The sequence below is a fragment of the Panthera pardus genome, unplaced genomic scaffold, assembly GCF_024362965.1.
Source record: "Panthera pardus isolate Hobbes unplaced genomic scaffold, ASM2436296v1 HiC_scaffold_12, whole genome shotgun sequence".
NCBI classification, from domain to species: domain Eukaryota; kingdom Metazoa; phylum Chordata; class Mammalia; order Carnivora; family Felidae; genus Panthera; species Panthera pardus.
In genome coordinates, this window is record NW_026526677.1 from 70,886,548 (window position 1) to 70,911,558 (window position 25,011).

General features: G+C 37.8%; 1 pseudogene; it reads right to left on the bottom strand.

Annotated features, from left to right (window-relative positions):
* Nucleotides 1-22,903: 22,903 nt before the first annotated feature.
* The window catches only part of LOC109267046 (transmembrane protein 223-like), a 47,060-nt pseudogene continuing 44,952 nt past the window's right edge, over nucleotides 22,904-25,011 (bottom strand).

A 25,011-nucleotide genomic window follows, 5' to 3' on the forward strand; every position in this document is an offset into this window, starting at 1 on the left:
TGTTTGTACTGTCAGCACTGTTATATTTTTAATTTTTCCCCAGTCTTTTGCCATTTTTAAACACACTTTTACACATTTATTTTTGTTGTCTTGGGTTCTTTTCTTTAGGTACCCAAAATTGTCTTTTGGTCTCACAGAATATTGATCCTCTCCTATATAATTAGCCCAGCAGGTATTTCACTACTTTCCTTTACTTGTTTACCCATCTGTCCACTGGGAATGACCCAAACAATAGAAGGAGAGGTCGTGTTTCCCACACCACAGTCTTGGCACTTTCTTGGCCCTTATCTAAGTTATTGGATAATAATCTCCATCATTATTGTTTATAGCAACAGATTAAAATGCAATCATTACAAGTCATCTTGGCTATGCCAATTCCTGAGTTAATGAGTTGAGAAAAGGACAAAAATGAGAAACCTAAAGGCAAAGAGAGGCTGGGGCAGGAGACAGCATCTCCTCTGCTGCCCTTTCTCCACAAACTTTCCTACTTTTGTTTGATTTGCTCAGCCGTCTGTGCTCACTCTTTCCCTGACCTTGAGAGAACACGGTTAGATATTCACAATGGAGAAACATGAAAAACTCCAGATAAACTAGACACTGACACAACAGACAGACTCTAAGTCATTTGTTTTCTTTGACAGTGCTTTACCATGCTGGATGAAAGGAGAAAAGACCATCAGTGAAGCAAATGGCTCAAATGGAGTTATAAATCAACTCTGTTCTCTTCAGAGGATTTATTCAGTTGATGACATGTTCAATCCAGGCCCTCATGACTTTATTATCATTATTATTTTTTGTATGTGGAGAAATAACAGTTAATACACTTAACTATCCCAAGGCAGAGGAGTATTATTAAAAAAGAATGCTCTAAAATGTTATTGATTTCTCAAGATACCATCAGCTATTTTAAGGTTTGGATTTAATAAAGTATAATACAATTTCTTTTATGGGATTTTTATGTTTTCCCAATCTTTATTACACTGTTTCATATTTCAAAATCCTAGTAAGATCTGTTGAATGGATCCTGATCCAAGTTACAAAAAACTATGGCCTTTGGTAGCCACATAGTCATATTCCCCCAATTATGTCTTTCTACTTGATTGAATCTATGCTTATTCATATTTTTCTATTTATTAAATGTACACAGTATAATGTGATACATTCTGTCAGAGAAAGGATTGGAGTCACAAAGATTCCTAAGCTGGTTTGGGAAAAGGGATGAGGGAGAGAAGATGAGGAGAACTTAGAAAGTCATCCCAACTGAATTTAAAGCTTTTTAAAGAAGGACTACATCTATTTTGTTCTCTACTCTCTGCCCGCTATATTTAAGTTCCTGGCATTTGGGAGTTATGCTGGTACAGGGAAGGGATGTGGAAGAAGAAAATAGAAATTGTTTTACATAGAGATAATAGACATCTTCAAAGGAGGAGGAAACAAATTAATATGAATAATTTATTGAGGGCCTAAAATGTGCTAAAATGCTGTGTGGATATTGTGAGAGATACATTTGAAGAGTGGTGATCAGTTAGTAAATACAACCATACCAGAGAGCTTCATATTTTTCAGTAATATTTAAAAAGAGGTCATTTACTTGGAAAGAACCAGGTAGTTGGCAACATAATTGGGCTACAGCCAAAGCCATCAAACCTCTGAACTACAATTCATAGGAGGAAATAAATTCCCTTTGTTATTTAAGCCGGTTTCTGTTATTTGCACCTGAAAGCAGCTGAGCTTTATGTCAGATAAGATGAAGGATAAAAGCAGAAAAAAGTGACATGCTCTCAACTGTTCTAAACATGCTCTGTGGAACAGCTACAATAGTAGCATCACCATGGAACTTGTTAGAAAAGCAAATTCTTGGGCCCCACCCCAGACCTACTGGATCTCTGGGGCACGACCCAGGGATCCTTTTTAACATGCTTTCCAGATGACTTTTATGCTAGCTGAAATCTGAAAAACAGGCAGTTCTGAGAAGCCCCTCCTGTGCATTTCCAACAAGCCACAGGTGCTGCTTATGCCACTGAAAGGCAGACCACCTTTTGAGTAGCAAGGCTGTAAAATATTCTCTTTCCTGAGTGGATGTTAAGGTAAACACTCTTTAGTTTCCAGGGATGCGTCCTAAGATTTTGTTCTTACCAGAGGTACACCCCCAACTAATTGTGAACTAATTCAAGCTGGTTTCTTCCCAAAAGAAGAGGTGAAGCAGCTGGAAGAATATTTATTCTCTGTTTCAGCAGATCAGTGAAAAAGTGATAAAGAAAAGTATATCCTAGGGACGCCTTGGTGGCTCAGTTGGTTAGGTGACTGCCTTCAGCTCAGGTCATGATCTCGTGGTCCGTGGGTTTGAGCCCCATGTCAGGCTCTGTGCTGACAGCTCAGAGCTTGGAGCCTGCTTCAGATTCTGTATCTTGCCCTCTCTCTTCTCCTTCCCCTCTTTTGTTCTATCACAAATAAATAAACATTAAAAATTTAAAAAAAAAATTAAAAAACGTGTATCCTATAGGTTCCTTGGCTGCTAGAAACAGTACAGGTCTCTACTGATTTTAAATAAGGAAAGGATGTTTAGTGGAAGGACTCTGCCTAATTCACAGAGGACTCAGAGCAGCTTGTAGCAGCAGAAACATGGGACCCTTCTCACTTGAGAGCTGCCACTGGATGCGTCAGTCAGTTACAACAATCTTGTACTCCTGGTGTCTTCACTCAGATGGGGTTCCTGTGTCATTCCCACTATAAAAAGCTAGACTGGCCTACCTTTGAGCCCCATAATCACACATGTGTTCTGTTCGTGATTGGCAGACTCATAAGAATCACGTGGATGGAGCTGGGTGAGATGCTGTTCCCCCAAGGAAAAGCTGCTGGACATTCAAAAACAGATACCTATGATAATGCTTCTAGGACAGAAGAGTGAGGAAGAAGAGGAAATAAAAGATTGTATAAAAAAGCCAAAAGCTGAGTCATCAGAATGAAGTTTGAAAAGTTATGACACTGGCTAGTGGGATATATATATTTAACAAGCAACAAAAATAGTTAAAGAGCATATGCTACCTATTGTGCTTTCATTGCAGGTATGAAGTTTGTTTTATATATAGCATGGTTTCTCAGTATCTGCACAATTTACAATTATTCTGTATTGAGAGTGTGAGGATGCTGACCTTGCATTGCAAGATGCCTAGCAACATCCTTGGCTCTACTCACTATGTACCAGTAGCTCCCCCTTCTCCCTCATGACAATCACATATGTCTGCAGGTAATTGCCAAATGTCCTCTGGGTCAAAACTGCACCCGGTTTAGAACCACTGATTTAGAGATTTCAGATCTTCTGGAAAAGACACGATCCAGTATGGAGGATTTTCAAGCATTGTTGGGAAAAGGAAAGCTTGCCATTGGTCACAGGAGGCAGGGATAAATTGGAATGGCTTTGTACTTTCTACTCATTCATTTAGATGCACATGAATGTAAACATCCTTATCAACCAGAGATGCCTTGTTCTTCCTTTTTTTTCCCCAATGTTTATTTTTGAGAGAGATAGGCAGAGGGGGACAGAGCCAAAGGAGGCTCTGCCCTGACAGTAGAGAGTCCTATGAGGGGCTCAAACTCAACTTACTGAACAGAGAGATCATGAGCTGTCACCCAGGCACCTTTGCCTTGTTCTTTCCAAGCATGTATCATATAGAGGAAGGAAAGCTTCAGTAAGATGGCTAACCATTTCTCACTCCTGATGACTTATATCAGGATTAAAGACATTTAAAAATAGAATTCTTTCTAAGTGTTGAGTAGGAAGTTAAAGTAACTGAAGGAACTACAGATCCCAGGTTGTATTTTTGACATAGCTTTCTATCCATGAGACTTTAGAAGAGAAAAATGGTCTCAGAATTGAACATTTGGCTACACAGATGGTATTGGCAATCATTTGGACTTCTGAACAATAGCCCAAGACACTGGAATGATGGGTTCTTGGATGATGTAGCCTATTTCACTAAAGCGGGAACATTTGTTTGTCAGGAATAGTACTTCTCAAAGGGTGTACATCAGAATTATTACCCAGAATACCAATTTCTGGGTTCTACCAAAGTCTCACTGAGCCCGTTGGGAAAAGGGGATTGGAAGTTCATGAATTTGCAACTCTAAATTAATGCTATAGGTACTTCTTATGCATTCTGAGCATTGAGAATTTATAGTCTACTAGATAGTTTATGTGTCAATTAAAGAGCACCAAGCCAGGGAAAGAGTGAAAACATGTTAAGAAAGTTCTAATATGAGGAAAGGAACATATATCAAGTATCTGATAATTCTAAAAACAAAAACAGAACTAAAAACAGTAATATGCTAAGTGAAATAAGTCAATCAGAGAAAGATAAATGCCGTATGATTTCACTCATATGTGGAATTTAAGAAATAAAACAGATGGACATATGGGAAGGGGTGGAAGAGAAGAGAAGGAAACAAATCACAAGTGACTCTTAATGACAGAGAACAAACTAAGGGATGATGGAGGGAGGTGGGTGGGATATGGGCTAGATGGGTGATGGATACTAAGAAGAGCACTTGTGATGAGCACTGGGTGTTGTATGTAAGTGATGAATCAGTGAATTCTACTTCTCAGCCCTCAACAAGCACAAAAAAATCGAGATTACACTGTGCATATTTTCAGACCACAAAGCTATGAAACTCGAAATCACCCACAAGAAAACATTTGGGAAGATAACAAATACTTGGAGACTAAAGAACATCCTACTAAAGAATGAATGGGCTAACCAAGAAGTTAAAGAGGAAATTAAAAGTACATGGAAGCCAATGAAAATGATAACACCACAGCCCAAAACCTCTGAGATGCAGCAAAGGCAGTCACAAGAGGGAAGTATATAGCAAGGCCGTCCTAAAGAAGGAAGAAAAGTCTCAGATACACAACCTAACCTTACACCTTAAGGAGCTGGGGAAAAAAAATCAGCAAACAAAACCCCAAACCAGCAGAAGACAGGAAATAATAAAGATTAGAGCAGAAATCAATGCTATCAACACACACACAAAAAAACAGATCAATGAAACCAGAATCTGATACTTTGAATTAACAAAATTGATAAACCACTAGCCAGTTTGATCAAAAAAAATAAGGAAAGGACCCAAATAAATAAAATCAAGAATGAAAGAGAAGAGATCACAACCAACACAGCAGAAATAAAAACAATAATAAGAGAATATTGAGCAATTATGCACCAATAAAATGGGCAATATGGAATAATTTTACTTCTGAAATCAATATTTCACTGTATATTAACTAACTACAATTTAAATTAAATAAGTAAATAAATAAAATAAAAACAGTAATAAAGAGGACAAAAAACATATACTTACATATTAACTTGTGAAATTGAGACTATCTAATCTCAGATAATAAACATGTGGTTCAGTCAGTTAAGCATCCCACTCTTGATCTAGACTCAGGTCATGATCTCACGGTTCATGAGATCAAGCCCCGTGTCAGGCTCTGCACTGAGAGCACAGAGCCTGCTTGGGTCTCTCTCTCTCTCTCTCTCTCTCTCTCTCTCTCTCTCTCTCTCTCTCCCTCTCTCTCTCTCTCTCCCTCCCTCCCTCTCTCTCTCTATGTCTCTCTCTCTGCCCCTCACTTCTCGTGCATGCTCTCAAAGTAAATGAATAAACATAAAAAAATACACCTTTTAGGCTAGAATTTGGAGATCTACTGTATATCAAGAAATATATTGTGGAAATCTGCAAATTATATTTGAGAGTCTATTTTCATGAGAACAGAAGGAGAGAAATAACAGTGATATCACAGTGGATATTCACTTGAAGCAGCAGGGACCACTTACAGAAATGAATAACATATCCTGACCAAGAAAGGACACAAAGCTAATCCTGCAACATCTGCCAAAGCACTCCTCTGGCTCAAGGAAGAGTTTCTGACAAATTCTTTACTATCTTTTGGATAGTTTCATTCCTGAGAAGGAGATAAAGTATCTAGGGAACTGATATATGGGGCCTAAACATATAGTGAAATGAACAAAGATTGGTCTCTGGGTAGAAAGCTGCCACGTTTATTAGTTTATCATAGTCAGGGAAGGAAAGACCAAGCATAGTCTGAAGTTAGTTTTGCAAAGCAGATTTCAAGTTCAAGAAAAAGAACAGCCATGACACAGTATTATGGAATATCTGGAAGGGAAGTTTACTAGAAAGATTGTGAAACTCTAAAAAAAAGCAATTGGCATTGTAGAGTGGCCTTAATGAAGAACACAATGACATAATTTAAAAAATCAGTGACATTGTACAGAGAGCTTGCTAAAAAGTGACCAGATTTTCAAAAAAGTACTGTGTGTGTGGCAGAATAATTTATCAAACTATTAATAAGTCAAGGAGTGTCTAAGAATCATCAGTATGGACTGATAAACAAAGACCAGAGGGATATTCCTAATCCTCTGGTACTCCATTGTTAGAATCTTTGCACAAACTTTGATAGAAGAGTAGAGAACTCCAATAAGGCATTACATTAACTTTCCCAACATGACCTAGCTGTGTGATACTGGGAAACTAAATCAGCCTCTTTGTGCTTCAGCTTCTTCTTTTGTAAAGTAAGGATGATGTATCTCATAGAGTAGTAAAGTGAATTAAGTGAGGCGATTTAAATATAGTGTTAACACAGTGTCAAAGATGTAACAGGGACTGGATCAATAATTTCATTGTTATTTTTTCTTTGCCAAGTTAAAAAATATAATAATTCTTGAGATTTATGGCTGGAGTGACAACAGCAGAACTATTTGGCAGTCTACAAAGGAGGGCTGAGTCCATCTAGGTCCTTTCTTCCACCAATGAAGGACACTGGAGGTATATATTCTTAAAAAAGTAAAGCAAAGACACTATGGATTTGGGAACACACAGGAAAGAGGTGAAATTCTGTACAGTGATCATTGAGGTGTCTGTGTGGCTCAGTCGATTAAGTGTCGGCTCTTGATTTTGGCTCAGGTCATGATCTCATGGTTTGTGAGTTCAAGTACCACATTGGGCTCTGTGTTGACAGTGTGGAGTCTGCTAGGGATTCTGTCTCCCTCTCTCTCTCTCTGCCCCTCCCCCACTTACTTTCTATCAAAAATAAAAATAAAAACTTAAAAAAAAACAGTGATTATTGAAAGTCTATATATCAAAGGTAATATTTCTCATCCTAGGCCCCTTTGTCCGTCTTCAAAGTGTCCAGCTTCAAAGTATCAGTAGCTAGGCTTATAGATTAGTGATAGAAGTTTAGAGGATTATTCTCTAGAGGAAAATAACATACCTGATACATAAAAAAGACCTACATCTATTGAAAATTGGGGATGTCTAATATAAAGGCTGGAATACTTTCCAATTAGTTTAGAGTGATGTATATCAGTCAAGAAGCCCTAAATATGAGCATAGTACTTCCAACCAGCTCTTAGGACCCCACTTTTAAATATGAAAGGGAAAGAATGAATTATTAAAGTATCTGAAATGAAAGAGAGAAATCAAAACAAAAATATACTTAGAAAAATAAAAGACAATGAAATAAGAAAATATATGAGATTAAAAATTAATATCACATAGATAAGGAAAGGTACTGCATCCATGAAAAGTGAACAGGCAGCTTCAAAAAATTAACAATCAGAAAGTAAGAAAGAGTTCCCAGAAATTAAAATATGATCTCCAAAGTAAAAGAAAAATGTGTGGAAGATAAAATTAATGAAATCATCCACAAAGCCCAACAAAAAGGCAAAGAGACAAAAATAGAAGAAATAGATTTTAGGAAATATTTAAACAACAGAAATCTGGGGAAAAAGAAACAGGAAATGAAAAGCAGGAAATTTTCAAAGAAAATATAAGAAAATTTATTAGGATATGAATTTCCTAGTTGAAAAGGCCCAAAACAAATTGTCATGAATTGGCAAAAACCAATGATAACATGTTAATTTAAAATTGATCCAGGCAGTAAAAACAGTATGTATAAAGACTTTACATTAAGAATTGTAGTTTGTAGAATATGCACTAATGCCTCCTAAATTCTGAGGGGAGATTTTTTTTCAACATAGAATCATAATGTCCAACTCAATAATCAATCAGGTGTGAGGGTAAAGGATAGCTTGTCATATACAATCTCAGTCTGCACACACCTCTTCTCAAAAAGCTACTGAAAGATGTTGTACCACCAAAAAACGGGAGTATATCGAGACATAGGGGAAGATGGATATGTGGGACTAGGTAGGTAATCCAGAGCAGGAGAAAGAAGAGGTAAATTCCTAAAATGGTGACAGAATTTCTAGGACCTAAACTGTGCAGCAGAACTCACATAGAACAGCCTCCAGAGTGGAGTATAGGACAGAGAATCTCAGGAAAGACTCTAAAGAGAAAATGGAAAAAAAAAATGGAATTTGTTGTCTGATAGGTTTTATGTTTGCAATATTGTAATAAATCTGTTAAAATGGTAGGAAGAAGGCTTAGTCATATATTTATGTAAGCAAATGAAAACAAAAAAGTAAATTTTAACTTCAAGTGTAACTAGAAAATTGTATGAGAAATGTAATGACAGTAGACTATGTGGTTCAGCAGTAATATTTATGTCATCATAACAATAAAAGCACCATATACAGATTTAACCAAAAATAGTGATGATAATTATAGTGGGGTAATGTGGGATATAAGAGAAGGCAGAATGAAAGAAAGCTAACATCTTCATTTTCCATAACAGGACGTCAGTTGAGAATGTATAATCATGATAACATAAAAGTTAATAGTAAATATATGCATATGTATATATGCATGTGTATATATATGTGTGTGTATATATATGTGTATATATATATATACGTGTGTATATATATATATATATATATATATATACACACGTATATATATACGTGTATGTGTGTGTGTGTGTGTGTGTGTGTGTGTGTATATATATATATATATATATATATATATATATATATAATTTTTTTTTTTGTTTTGGAATAACAAAGTCACAGAAAGCTGCCCAAAGATGTCCCGAGAAGTCCCAGGTACCCTTTACCTAGTTTTTTGTAAGTAACTGCCTTACATCCGGATCAACTATACTGGGTTTACATTCTCACCAGCATTGTATGTGATCCAGGTTTTTTGCTCCCTTGTCAGCATTTGTTGTGACCACTCTTTTTTGTAGTCATTCTGACAGGTGTGTGGTGATATTTCATTGAGGTTTCTATGTGTCTTGTTTTAATGGCTAACTATGTTAATCCTCTTTGCATGTGCTTATATGCTATCTGTATATGTTCTTCAGTAAAATGTCTGTTTGGGTCTATTCCTATATTCGAGTTTGTTTGTTTTTTTTTTTTGTTTTTTTTTTTTTACTGTTGAGTTTTGAGAGTTCTTTATGCATTCTAGATGTTGGCCTCTTATTGGATATGTTTTATAAGTATTTTCTCTCAGCCTGCACCTTATTGTCTTTTCATCCTCTTAAATGGGTCTGTCGCAGAGAAATTTTTACTTTTAAAGAAAATTTAACTACTCAATTATCCATTGGAGCAATTTTTAAATATCAAGAACAGGAAGTCTTCACATAGCCCTACTTCCTGAAGATGTTTCTCCTATGTTTCTTTCTTCTTTAAATTGAGAGGTTTGTGTGTATGTTTACCTATAGATGTCCAATTGCTCTGGCACCATCAAATTTACTTTTGGAACTTTGTCAAAAGTCAGTTGGCCATACTTTTATGGGGTTATTTCTGCATTCTCTATTGTGTTGCATTAAACTGCCTATTCCTTTTCTAATACCACTTTGTTACTGTAGCCATATGTTTTAACCTCAAGTTGAGATATTTCTCCCACTTTATTCTTTTTCAAAATTGTTTTAGCTATGATAGGTCCTTTAACTTCCATATACATTTTAGAATAATATTGTCTATACCTATAAAAAAGAAAACTTTGGTAGGATTTTGATGGGAATTTTGTTAAACCTATAGACAAATTTGGGGAGAGTGGACATCTTCCCTATCTTAAGTCTTCCAATCAATGAACACAGTATGTCTCTCAAATTATTTTCTTGTGTACTATAGTTTTACTGAATTTGCTCTTTAGTTCTGGGAGGGTTTGTTTTTGTTTTTGTTTTTGCAGATTCCTTAGTATTTTCTATGTAGACAATCATGTCATCTGCAAATATGGACAGTTTCACTTCTTCCTTTCCAATCTGTATGCTTTTTATTTCTTTCCCTAGCCTTATTGTGCTGACTAGAATTTCTAATACTATGTTAAATAAGAGTAGTGAAAGTTTATTTTAATTACTGTAACTTTCAGTTCTGCATTTTTTGTTTCTTTTTTATATATTTTATTCATTTGGTGATATTTCTTTTACTTAAATTTTTCCAAGAGCATTTTTATTCTGGCTGTGTTAAATCTGTGTCAAATAATTCCAGTATCTGATTCACCTCAGTGTCTTTTGATTGTCTTTTCTCTTTCTAGTTGAGATGTTTTCTGTTTTTTGGTATGGCAGGTGATTTTGGGGTGGATCATCAAAATTTGGAATATTAGGAGATTCTAAATTCTTAAATTTTTAAATCTTTTATTTTAGGTAGTAGTCAACCTCTTTAGGCTTAGCATACAGGTCCTGGTCTACTTTTGTGGGCTGTGTTTCCACTGACAATTGAGTTTTCAGTGTGTGATTCTGGCCTGCTTCCTTTACTTGATGCCAATGTTTCATTTTTGCTTCTACCATCTGGAAAGGGACACATGTGCTTCCTGGACTTTGTAACTCTAGGTGAAGAGTGGGAAAGTTGGGTCTATGAGGGTAGAAACTTCTTCCTTTGGTCACCAGATGCCAGCAAGGCCCCCTTTCAGTTCCTGCCAGTGCTGCTTCTGTAGTCAGAAGTGCTGTCAGGTGCTCCCTCCCTGATTTTGTTCATGGGGGAGATGGGAGATGCCAGGCCACTGTTTTTCCTCAAGTTCTGTGGTCTCTAATTGCTCTGCTCTCTTTCCACGTTTCAGAGTCCTTCTATGCATGACTGCTTGGTGTATTATTTCCAGGTTTCTTAGTTTTACTTAGTGCGAGGAATGAGGAGAGATGAATCTATTCCATCTTGTCCCAAACTAAAAATCCAATTGTCAGTAAATGCATTTTTTAAAATATGGAAACAAATTTTAGAAGAAAGAACTATTAAAAAATAGTTGATCTGGAGGAGTACAATGCAGAGGAGAAAGTCTTTGAGAGAGAAAATAGGACTTCTTTTTTTTTTCCATTCTAAGTCTTTTGACACTATTTGACTTTTAAAACTACTCACAACTATTATTAGGTGTGGTAGGCAGAATAATGGCCTCAAAAGATGTTCTTCCCTAATTTCTGGAAAATGAGATATCCTTCTGTGAATATATTAGTTTGCATGGCAACAGGGACTTTACAGATTTAATTGAAGTTACTAATCAATTGACTTTAAAATAGGGAGTTTATCCTGGATTATCCAGATAGGAGCAATATAACCACATGAACCTTTGAAAACAGAGGGCAAGGACAGAAAAGAAAAATAGAAGACAATCAAACAGATGTGCTTGGCTCCTATGGAAGAAAGCAAACATCCATGTTGTGACCTGCCACTGCAGAGGGCCAGCCTTCATTTTAGCAGCTAAGAGTGATCTTTAGCTGACAGAAAAGAGACAGGGACCTTAGTCCTACAGCTTCAAAGAACTGCAATCTGCCAACAATCTGAATGAGCCTGGAAGTAGATTCTTCCCAAGGGCCTCCAGACAAGAGCCTGGCTTGGCAGACATCTTGATTTGGTCTTCTGAGATCCTAAGCAGAGGAGTCATTTAAGCACACGGAGACTTTTGATCTACAGAACTCTGCTGTAGCAAATGGGCACTATATTTAGCCACTAAATTTGCTATAGTTTTTTATGTCAGGAAAGAAAACTAAGATGTTGGATAAATAAATAATAAATTCATTAAAGAAGAAACATGTAAACAAGACAAAATAATCATACCTTCGTAGTCCTCTTATTGTATAACCCATCATATTATGATTAGTTCTATTCATATGTGTTTCCCATTCTAGATTAAGAATTCTTTGAAGGCTGGGGCTCTGGTGCCTTTTCTATCTTTCTTTTCCTAATGCTAAGCATACAGATTATAGTTAAAAACTACTAATTCATATTTGTTGAGAGAATTTATTTTAATGTAAAAAAGAGTCAGTATTAAACGACTCCTGAGCAACTGAATAACTCTAAGGGATTAAAAAATATAAGGGGATTATATTTTATTGCATAAACTTTTTTTAAAAGTATTAAGTTATCCAGTTTGGAATACATTTTCAATCTATAAAATAATAAATTATATATATCTCTACCTACTATCAATCTATCCATCTATGTAAATAGATATTAGATATGTATAATACTTCTAAATAATCCAATAGCCTCTAATATTTTATCATGTAAGAAAAAGATATTTCTACAAGGTGAATACCTTTTTTTTATTTGCTTCAGGAAGATTTGGGATAAGATCATAATTTTTTTGTATAGAGTAAAGGAAAAAATCAATATGCCTTTTCTTTCAACATGCTCATCCATTTGGGGAAAAATATTACACACCTTTTTAGGTTTTAAGGCTTTGACAATGCATGAAGATAATAAATTTTTTATTTAAGTCTAGACATTATAATCATGAAGGAATTCACATAAACCTCTCTGAACAAAAACACTTATGTGCTTCTCCTTATTTTTTATTAGAAAATATTATAGCATAAATTAATTTCATCTCTTAATAGTATATTGATAATGATGGCAAAGATAATAGTAGCAATGATAACTGATTCTTATGGAATGCTCACTATGTGTTAGATACTGTTTTAAACAATTTGTACATATAAACTCATTTAATCTTCACAAAATTCTCTGAGTTAGGCATTACTAAACCCCAAAATAAGCAAACCATGGTTGCCAGGTCAAATCTCCATTTTGTGCAGAGGTATATGCTAAAAGCATTTAGAAGGAATAAATTTGAAGTAAAAAAAAAGAACCATACTTCTAAGACACATTCAGAAATTCAAAGGACCAAATGACCAATGCCATACAGGGATTTTTAGCAAGGAGCACTAACATTATTTAATATATTTCCAATGTTTTTATGGTGCTAAATATGGTCATTTCTCACCACTTTTCCCAGGCTATTGCTATATGACATTAATTGCTGTAATGCTAATTTTATAAGGCAGTGAAATAAGTTAGTCAGAGAATGATAAATACTGTATGATTTCACTCATTTGTGGAATTTCAGAAACAAAACAGATGAACATAGTGAAAGGGAAGGAAAAATAAACTAAGGTAAAAACAGAGAGGGAGGCAAAGCATGAGAAACTCTTTTAACTATAGAGAACAAATTGAGGGTTAATGGAGGAAGAAGGGTGGGTGTGGGCTAAAATAGCGATGGGAATTAAGGAGGGCACTTGTTGTGATGAACACTGGGTGTTATATGTACATGATGAATCACTAAATTCTACTCCTGAAACCAATAGTATACTTTATGTTAACTAACTTGAATTTAAATAAAATCTTGCGGGGTGGGGGGAGGGGAATAGCAGCAACTTTAGTTACTTTGAAAATATGGTCACTTAACAATGATAACATTCCCTTGGGGCTGGTCCAATGCATAAGAAAATTTCATTTTTGGACTTTTTTTAAGTTAGATTCATTGACACTTAAATAGATTAGCCAATGTTTATATCTTTTAAGATGATGCTAATGTCAATGACAGAGCTCATGCAGGAGAACTGACACAACAAATTCTAATGTGGAATAATAAGAACTACTAATTATTGAGTGTCTGAGTGCTACTCTGCAACACACAGTGTGTTAGGTATCTTACATATAGTAACATTTCATTCTCTTAGTCACCTGTTCTACCTGTTTTATAGATGGGGAAATAGTGGTTTGGAGAAGTTCACTAACTGGCTCAAGTTTATATATTTTCTAAATGACTAAACTGGGATTCAAAGACTAAAATATATCGAACTTACCTCTCTGATAAAAAAAAGACAATTCACATTTGTTTTCTAAATATTCTTTCTTGAATTTAGCTAAAAGTGTTTTCCTCTGAGGAATATAAGGTTTTTATATGTAAGGAGTGGGTAGATATGGAAGTCCGTATTAGGTGCAGTTTGTAAAAACCTCCAAGGGCATTTGTTTGGCTTTTTGAAAATCTCAATTTTGTCATAGCACTTCCAAAGAGAATCTGATTATTAAGGGACATGTTTTTCTATCTCATAGGAAAGATGTTATATGTACCAAACTAAGATCCTTTCTTGGCCCCACCATTTACTAGTGTGACAATGAGCAATTTTCTTATGCTCTTTATCTCAGGTTTCTCCTATGTTGAATGGGAACATTAACTGTACTGCCTTTATGTGGTATGTAATAAAATTAGGAGACATGTAAAATCTATCACAGTACCTAGCACATAGATTGCCAAATATATATTAGCTAGCTATTATTTTGATGTAAAATTTCATTCCACTTAGAGATACATAAAGTGTTAAAATAAAGTTGAATCTTTAAGTTTAATAGCTTTCTTCACCTCCCTAAGTCTTTCTGTGCTATGGCAGATGGCATTGGTTGCCTACCAAAAAGCTGTGCTTATCTCCTTTTTTCTTTGAAAACAGTATATACTTCCCATGATAGAGATTTAACATCCCAGACATCCATGTGGCCACCCATGCTTGCACACAGAGCATGAGGATATGACCCACAACAACCAATGGGACCTGAAGGTACGTCTTTCTGGGGACCTAAACCTAAGTTTTCTTGCTGTAAAAGGAAATTCTTTTTTCTTTTTTTTTTTCTTAAAAAAGAGGTATACCAGGAGAAAATACCCTCCTTTCTCTTTTTTGGTGTGGCAGGATATGGTGCTTTGGAGTATGGTAGTCATTTTGTGATTATGCAAAGGGAATGCCATAAGGAAGAAAGTTGAGGAGAAAACCGCCAGAAGACTAGCAGAACAGAGTCTCCGGAGCCAAGCACAGATGAGAGGCCCATGGAAGAGGGTAGGAAGAGCAGCGAGGCGGTGAGCACTACACGGACTGGCGGGAGGGAGCCGGGGCAGAGGGGCGGCCTGCCGGCCAAGCAGAGCCCCCGAGTCTGGCTTGCAAAAGCGGAGGGGCCGGACGGAGTGTGTTCCGATGGCAAGCGGGACTTGACATCCAGAAGGTTATAAGCTAACAGCTCTGCTCGGAGAACGGGAGGGCTGGAGGACAACGGGAGGGAGAGTTGTTGAGCCCCTGACGACAGAGCTCAGCTTGGTGGGAAACAAAGGCGCTTGCCAGCGCCAACTCCCTCGCCCATCCCCCAGCCAAAATCCCAAAGGGAACCAGTTCCTGCCAGGGAACTTGCTTGTGCCGCGCAAATACCCAACGCTGTGCTTCTGCGGATCCATCCATCCGGCGGGTCTGACTCCCTCCTGGTGCCGCAGGGCCCCTACCGAAGTGGATCTGTGAAGGAAAAGCGAGCTGAGCCTGCCCCTCCCGCCCCTGTGCACCTTGCCAATCCACCCCAGCTAATACGCCAGATCCCCAGCACCACAAGCCTGGCAGTGTGCAAATAGCCCAGACGAGCCACGCCACCCCACAGTGAATCCCACCCCTAGGAGAGGGGAAGAGAAGGCACACACCAGTCTGACTGTGGCCCCAGTAGTGGGCTGGGGGCAGACATCAGGTCTGACTGTGGCCCCGCCCACCAACGCAAGTTATTCAAGACAGCACAGGGGAAGTGCCCCACAGTCCCGCATCACTCCAGGGACTATACAAAATGACGAAAGGGAAGAATTCCCCTCAGAAAAACGTCCAGGAAATAATAACAGCTAATGAACTGATCAAAAATGATTTAAACAACATAACAGAAAGTGAATTTAGAATAATAGTCATAAAATTAATCGCTGGGCTTGAAAACAGTACAAAGGACAGCAGAGAATCTCTTGCTACAGAGATCAAGGGACTAAGGAACAGCCGGTAGGAGCTAAAAAATGCAAAATAAAATGGAGACAACTACGGCTCAGACTGAAGAGGCAGAGGAGAGAATAGGTGAACTAGAAGATAAAATTATGGAAAAAGAAGAAGCTGAGAAAAAGAGATAAAAAAAATCCAGGAGTATGAGGGGAAAATTAGAGAACTAAGTGAAGCCCTAAAGAGAAATAATATACGCATAATTGGTATTCCAGAGGAGGAAGAGAGAGGGAAAGGTGCTGAAGGTGTACTTCAAGAAATAATAGCTGAGAACTTCCCTGAACTGGGGAAGCAAAAAGGCATTGAAATCCAAGAGGCACAGAGAACTCCCTTCAGACGTAACATGAATTGATCTTCTGCACGACATATCATAGTGAAACTGGCAAAATACAAGGATAAAGAGAGAATTCTGAAAGCAGCTAGAGATAAACGTGCTCTAACATATAAAGGGAGACCTATAAGACTCGTGACTGATCTCTCTACTGAAACTTGGCAGGCCAGAAAGGAATGGCAGGAGATCTTCAATGTGATGAATAGAAAAAAATATGCAGCCGAGAATCCTTTATCCAGCAAGTCTGTCATTTAGAATAGAAGGAGAGATAAAGGTCTTCCCGAACAAACAAAAACTGAAGGAATTCATCACCACTAAACCAGCCCTACAAGAGATCCTAAGGGGGATCCTGTGAGACAAAGTACCAGAGACATCGCTACAAGCATGAAACCTACGGACATCACAATGACTCTAAACCCATATCTTTCTATAATAACACTGAACGTAAATGGACTAAATGCGCCAAACAAAAGACATAGGGTAGCAGAATGGATAAAAAAACAAGACCCATCTATTTGCTGTCTACAAGGGACTCATTTTAGACCTGAGGACACCTTCAGATTGAAAGTGAGGGGATGGAGACTATTTATCATGCCACTGGAAGTCACAAGAAAGCTGGAGTAGCCATACTTATATCAGACAAACTATACTTTAAATTAAAGTCTGTAACAAGAGATGAAGAAGGGCATTATATATTAATCACAGGGTCTATCCATCAGGAAGAGCTAACAATTGTAAATGTCTATGTGCCGAATACAGGAGCCCCCGAATATATAAAACAATTACTCACAAACATAAGCAACCTTATTGATAAGAATGTGTTAATTGCAGGGGACTTTAACACTCCACTTACAGAAATGGATAGATCATCTAGACACACGGTCAATAAAGAAACAAGGGCTCTGAATGATACACTGGATCAGATGGACTTGACAGCTATATTTAGAACTCTGCATCCCAAAGCAACAGAATATACTTTTTTCTTGAGTGCACATGGAACATTCTCCAAGATAGATCACATACTGGGTCACAAAACAGCCCTTCATAAGTATACAAGAATTGAAATCATACCATGCATACTTTCAGACCACAATGCTATGAAGCTTGAAATCAACCACAGGAAAAAGTCTGGAAAACCTCCAAAAGCATGGAGGTTAAAGAACACCCTACTAAAGAATTAATGGGTCAACCAGGCATTTAGAGAAGAAATTAAAAAATATATGGAAACAAATGAAAATGAAAATATAACAATCCAAACGCTTTGGGATGCAGCGAAGGTAGTCCCAAGAGGAAAATACATTGCAATCCAGGCCTATCTCAAGAAACAAGAAAAATCCCAAATACAAAATCTAACAGCACACCTAAAGGAAATAGAAGCAGAACAGCAAAGACACCACAAACCCAGCAGAAGAAGAGAAATAATAAAGATCAGAGCAGAAATAAACAATATAGAATCTAAAAAAACTGTAGAGCAGATCAACGAAACCAAGAGTTGGTTTTTTGAAAAAATAAACAAAATTGACAAACCTCTAGCCAGGCTTCTCAAAAAGAAAAGGGAGAGGACCCAAATAGATAAAATCATGAATGAAAATGGAATTATTACAACCAACCCCTCAGTGATACAAGCAATTATCAGGGAATACTATGAAAAATTATATGCCAACAAACTGGACAACCTGAAAGAAATGCACAAATTCCTAAACACCCACATGCTTCCAAAACTCAACCAGGAGGAAATAGAAAGCTTGAACAGACCCATAACCAGTGAAGAAATTGAATCAGTCATCAAAAATCTCCCAACAAATAAGAGTCCAGGACCAGATGGCTTCCCAGGGGAGTTCTACAAGACATTTAAAGCAGAGATAATACCTATCCTTCTCAAGCTATTCCAAAAAATAGAAAGGGAAGGAAAACTTTCAGACTCATTCTATGAAGCCAGTATTACTTTGATTCCTAAACCAGACAGAGACCCAGTAAAAAAAGAGAACTACAGGCCAATATCCCTGATGAATATGGATGCAAAAATTCTCAATAAGATACTAGCAAATAGAATTCAACAGCATATAAAAAGAATTATTCACCATGATCAAGTGGGATTCATTCCTGGGCTGCAGGGCTGGTTCAACATTCGCAAATCAATCAACGTGATACATCACATTAATAAAAGAAAAGATAAGAACCATATGATCCTGTCAATCGATGCAGAAAAGGCCTTTGACAAAATTCAGCAACCTTTATTAATAAAAACGCTCGAGAAAGTCGGGATAGAAGGAACATACTTAAAAATCATAAAAGCCATTTATGAAAAGCCCACAGCTAACATCATCCTCAATGGGAAAAACTGAGAGCTTTTTCCCTGAGATCAGGAACACGACAGGGATGTCCACTCTCACCGCTGTTTAACATAGTGTTGGAAGTTCTAGCATCAGCAATCAGACAACAAAAGGAAATCAAAGGCATCTAAATTGGCAAAGATGCAGTTAAGCTTTCACTTTTTGCAGATGACATGATATTATACATGGAAAATCCGATAGACTCCACCAGAAGTCTGCTAGAACTGATACATGAATTTAGCAAAGTTGCAGGATACAAAATCAATGTACAGAAATCAGTTGCATTCTTATACACTAACAATGAAGCAACAGAAAGACAAATAAAGAAACTGATCCCATTCACAATTGCACCAAGAAGCATAAAATACCTAGGAATAAATCTAACCAAAGATGTAAAAGATCTGTATGCTGAAAACTATAGAAAGCTTATGAAGGAAATTGAAGAAGATATAAAAAAATGGAAAGACATTCCCTGCTCATGGATTGGAAGAATAAATATTGTCAAAATGTCAATACTACCCAAAGCTATCTACACATTCAATGCAATCCCAATCAAAATTGCACCAGCATTCTTCTCGAAACTAGAACAAGCAATCCTAAAATTCATATGGAACCACAAAAGGCCCCGAATAGCCAAAGTAATTTTGAAGAAGAAGGCCAAAGCAGGAGGCATCACAATCCCAGACTTTAGCCTCTACTACAAAGCTGTCATCATCAAGACAGCATAGTATTGGCACAAAAACAGACACATAGACCAATGGAATAGAATAGAAACCCCAGAACTAGACCCACAAACGTATGGCCAACTCATCTTTGACAAAGCAGGAAAGAACATCCAATGGAAAAAAGACAGTCTCTTTAACAAATGGTGCTGGGAGAACTGGACAGCAACATGCAGAAGATTGAAACTAGACCACTTTCTCACACCATTCACAAAAATAAACTCAAAATGGATAAAGGACCTGAATGTGAGACAGGAAACCATCAAAACCTAGAGGAGAAAGCAGGAAAAGACCTCTCTGACCTCAGCCGTAGCAAACTCTTACTTGACACATCCCCAAAGGCAAGGGAATTAAAAGCAAAAATGAATTACTGGGACCTTATGAAGATAAAAAGCTTCTGCACAGGAAAGGAAACAACCAACAAAACTAAAAGGCAACCAACGGAATGGGAAAAGATATTTGCAAATGACATATCAGACAAAGGGCTAGTATCCAAAATCTATAAAGAGCTCACCAAACTACACACCCGAAAAACAAATAATCCAGTAAAGAAATGGGCAGAAGACATGAATAGACACGTCTCTAAAGAAGACATCGGGATGGCCAACAGGCACATGAAAAGATGCTCAACGTTGCTCCTCATCAGGGAAATACAAATCAAAACCACATTCAGATATCACCTCATGCCAGTCAGAGTGGCCAAAATGAACAAATCAGGAAACTATAGATGCTGGAGAGGATGTGGAGAAACGGGAACCCTCTTGCACTGTTGGTGGGAATGCAAATTGGTGCAGCCACTCTGGAAAGCAGTGTGGAAGTTCCTCAAAAAGTTAAAAATAGACCTACCCTATGACCCAGCAATAGCACTGCTAGGAATTTACCCAAGGGATACAGGAGTACTGATGCATAGGGGCACTTGTACCCCAATGTTTATAGCAGCACTCTCAACAATAGCCAAATTATGGAAAGAGCCTAAATGTCCATCAAATGATGAATGGATAAAGAAATTGTGGTTTATATACACAATGGAGTACTACGTGGCAACGAGAAAGAATGAAATATGGCCTTTTGTAGCAACGTGGATGGAAGTGGAGAGTGTGATGCTAAGTGAAATAAGCCATACAGAGAAAGACAGATACCATATGGTTTCACTCTTATGTGGATCCTGAGAAACTTAACAGAAACCCATGGGGGAGGGGAAGGAAAAAAAAAAGAGGTTAGAGTGGAAGAGAGCCAAAGCATAAGAGACTCTTAAAAACTGAGAACAAACTGAGGGTTGATGGGGGGTAGGAGGGAGGGGAGGGTGGGTGATGGGTATTGAGGAGGGCACCTTTTGGGATGAGCACTGGGTGCTGTATGGAAACCAATATGACAATAAACTTCATATATTGAAAAAAAAAAGAAGAAGAAAGTTGAGGATGGCAGAGCTGAAACAATGTGTAGTAGTTCCCTAGTTATGGGCTGCCATAGTAAAGTACCATAAATTGTGGGGCTTAAAACAACAGAAATTTAGTGCCTCAGAATTTTATATGCTACAAATCTGTTATCAATGTATGAGCAGAGCCATGCTTCCTGAAAATTGTAGGGAAATCCTCCTTTGCCCGTCTCTAGCTTCTGATTGTTAGTAACTTTTAGCATTTCCTGGCTTATAGATACATCTCTCCAATCCTCTATCGTAACATGGTAGTCTCCCTGTGTTTGCTTATATTTTCTCTCTGTGCATGTCAGACTCTATGTCCAAATTTCTCCTTTTTATAAGGACACAAATAATATTGTATTAAGGTCTACTTTACATTAACTGGATTGCCTCTGTTAAGATCCTATTTCCAATTAAGGTCACATTCTCTGGCACTGGGGAATAGGGCTTCAACATATCTAACTGGGGTGATATAATTCAACCCACAACACAGTGGACAAGGCATGATCCCTACTGACATCAATGGGACATATAGTTCTAACCCTCTTATCACATTTTCTTTTGATTTCTCTGTTATAGAGACATTTTGTTACCATATGGCATAAGCCACTTTTAGATGGGTATTCTGTTACTTTCAGCTGGAATCATCCTAACTGATCCACATACTTTAGTTTTTTTTATTTTTTATAATAACATCAACGTATGTTGGACAGAATATGGCAAGAGTCAAGTTATGAATCCAGCTTTATCTGGTTCCAAAGCTATGGATTTAGTTATTCTTCTACATTGCCTCTTTCATTCATGAATACATGGCTTCATTTATCCTTTATAATTCCAAATTAGCACAGTAACTTTTGTCCCAGTAAAAACTTAACATTTGCAGAATTGAATATACTTAAATTGAATCCTTCATAGTGAAATATTCTCTTCATTCCAGAAAGATAATGGAGAAATAAAAAGCAACCATTAACCTAAGATTTTTGATTTTCATGTCTTTTGAGATGCATTCTTTTCCCAAATCCAGCTTTCTAGATATGTAGCCTCTCATCCAAAGAGAAGTATTGTTGCAAAATAAGCAGTGCTAGATCAGCTCCTGCTCCCTTTACTGTTTACTTGCTCCCACAAGGCAGGCTAAGTCATCTTTCTCCAGGAGGCAGTTTAAAACCATTTCTTTAACTCTGTGTGGTGCAGGAAGCAAGTTGCTGCCTACCCTGCATCTCTATTATTTTGATCTAAAGTCCTTAGCTTCCTTATCCTTTTCTTCTATGCAGGTGTCCCTCTTATGAGTAGGTAAAAATAACAATTTTGGTATAGCTATTTTAAATCAGAAGAAAACATTCCAAGAGGTTATTTAAAATAAACAACAACGGCAAAATACATAAAGTAGAGCTCTATTTTAGCCCTTTGGATTCAATCTATGAGAAAGGAGAGTGTCTTTAATGGGTCTTGGTCTCTCCCTCAGTCTCGTTCTCATACATTTAGTGTATCCAGTAAGGCACATCCCTAACCTCCAGAAATTATGTTACAGTGTGGAGACAGTCACATTAGCAAATAACACTGGTATGCAGTATGTAATATTTCTTAGATATGTATAAGGTCCTGTGGAGACACAGAGAAAGAATGGCTCTGATAGAAGGGCCCATTCAGTTTTTGAAATCGATGTCATGTCTCAAAGATTGAAAAAGAGTTTGTCAGGCAGGAGAAAAGAAAGCCTATTCCACTACAGTGGAGGCAGTGTGAGCCTCTCATTCTGGAATGAAGAGAATATTTCACTATGAAGGATTCAATTTAAGTAAATTCAATTCTGCAAGTGTTAAGTTTTTACTGGGACAAAAGTTACTCTGCTAATTTGGAATTATAAAGTCATGTGAAACAGTACAGAGCATTTTTCAGTATTCCCTTTTACTCAAAGAGGATAGCACAGGAGAGGTCAACTTGCAGGAGTTGAGGTTGGAAAGGGAGGCAGTGTGGAGTCATTCCACCTCCCTTACACTCTCACTCTGTTACACCACAGAGTAAATGAAGAGCTCTGCCCTCACTTTACACAAATGTCCTCCTGAAGCTTCCTTGCTACCCATTCTTTGTACCAGTTCTGTATGTTGTGCTTCAGAACTTTCTAATTTATTTCCTGTCCTCATGCTTTTGTCCTCAACTCTTCATATTTGTTTTTGTTTGTTTGTTCTTGCTGTTTTGGGGTGGGGTGTGACTGCTCTTTTATTTGCCATTAATGAACTTTGGGGCCCCTTGTGTGACCTTGGTCATCACCCCATCACCAAGGTTCTGCTTTTGTTCCCCTCTGGGAGGGGTGAGTAACCCAAGGTGGTTTCTTCACAAGCTGCAGTAGGCACCCACAGTGTTGTCAGGGTATCATGTTGGGGAAATGTCCAGCTTTGTCCAAGAGTTAGTAGAAGTGCTGGCCTTTGATCTTCAGAGACAACATGGCATAGACTTCACCACGGTGGACCATGCAGGATACCTGGTTCAAAGGAACCATCAGTGGTGAACCCTCCAGCCTGTAGCATCACTGAACTCACAGAATAAAGGGAGAAAAGACCAGCACCAAGTACCAGGGTCCTGATGGTGCCACAGTGGACTGCCAGGCTGCAGCACCAGGGCATGGAGTGCGGGTCCAATGGCCACAGTCTGGGAAGTCTGTATCTGCAGGCATTGCCTGGAGCAGGAGTCGGGCCAAGGCAGCTATGCTAGGGAGGCCCAGATGATGCTCTGGACCTTGCAGAACAGCCCAAGGACTAAGAAAGAAGTGGCCCCGTTCACACACGAAGAACAGCACATCTCGCGGCAGGGCTGCGTCTTGCAGGGTCCACTGTTATTCAGGTGTCACCTTGGCCTGCTTGGCTCCACTTCTGGGGCAGGACTTCCACCTCAAATGTTCATATTTGATGCAAGGCATTTCTGCCGATTTCTAAGCACATCCTTTACTGTTCTCTCTCCTGACAACATTTTGAGAGTACTTCAGATAAACACGATTCCCAGTTTTTGTTGGTTTTCTCTTTAGTCCTGCCACGGGGAACACTCCCACAGGTCATATTGCAAAATGTTTGTACAATATGCTAAAGCATTTGGATTTTATTTTGAGGCCAACAGTGAACAATTAATGATGTGTAAGCAAAGGAATGACTTGAGCAGATTTGCATTTTGGGAAATATCCCTCTGGTTGAAGTGTAGAAATAAATTGGAATAGGATAAAAATAGAGGGAGGGAAATCCATGGAGTTGTTTGTAATGATTGAGACATGAATAGTGACAGGCTACTGATCAAAGATGAAGGGAAGTGGATTCAAGAGTCAGTCAGTAGGTACCATGTCACGTTATCACCAGTCAACATAACCAACTTAGGTCAGTTTTCTCTTTTATTTCTTAAAAGGACCTGCCAATGCCTATATATTTTCTCTTGTTTTATCCCTTAAATCCATCTCTCCAACTAAAATAAGCAATTATGAATACAGAGAAATAAACTTCTAGAGCTGAGTTTGACATTATCTAAGGCAATTCCCTCATTAGACAGAATGGAGGTCTCACTGAGAGGCCACATATATGGTTTGCTCTCCTTTCTAATCTGCTTTTCATGCCATTTAACAAGAACTTTTGTTTTCCTTTACACTCCTCATTTTCACTTAGGTATATTCTCCATCAAATAGAAGTACACACTGCTTCCATATTCTTCATTCTTTCTCCAGGGAATAGACAGGGCTTAGAGAGTATTGGAAGAGGGACACAAAATCCATGTGCAAGCAGTAATGACACTACTTACCCACTTGAGCCCCATTCCCCAAGTCACTGGGCTGGAGAACTCTCTCCTGTATTGTTAGGTTCTGCACTATAATCCTGCCTGCTTCCAGACCAATGGTTATGCCTCCCCTTGGAAAGCTCACGCTGTCTGTTTGGGGGTGACTTTAAATGGAATGTCACCCAAGTGACACCTTTGTGGCTTGTCATCAGCATCTTCCATTAAGTACAGCCATGTGAGTGTCTGATGGACTGTGTGAAACAGGCAATTTCCCAATTATAAGTAACTTTACTTGTTTTAACAGTCTCAAGCCTTGTCACACACTTCTGTTGAAGGAAGATATTGCTTCTCAGTTTGTCACAGACGGTGATGCCCTTATATAATAGCTTTCTGTATCTCAGTGCTCACTTTTAAAAGCCCACCAGCTATTTCCATGTTACTGACAGCTGTTGTTAAATTAAATTAAATTTCTAAGTAAAATAATTATTTTGGGG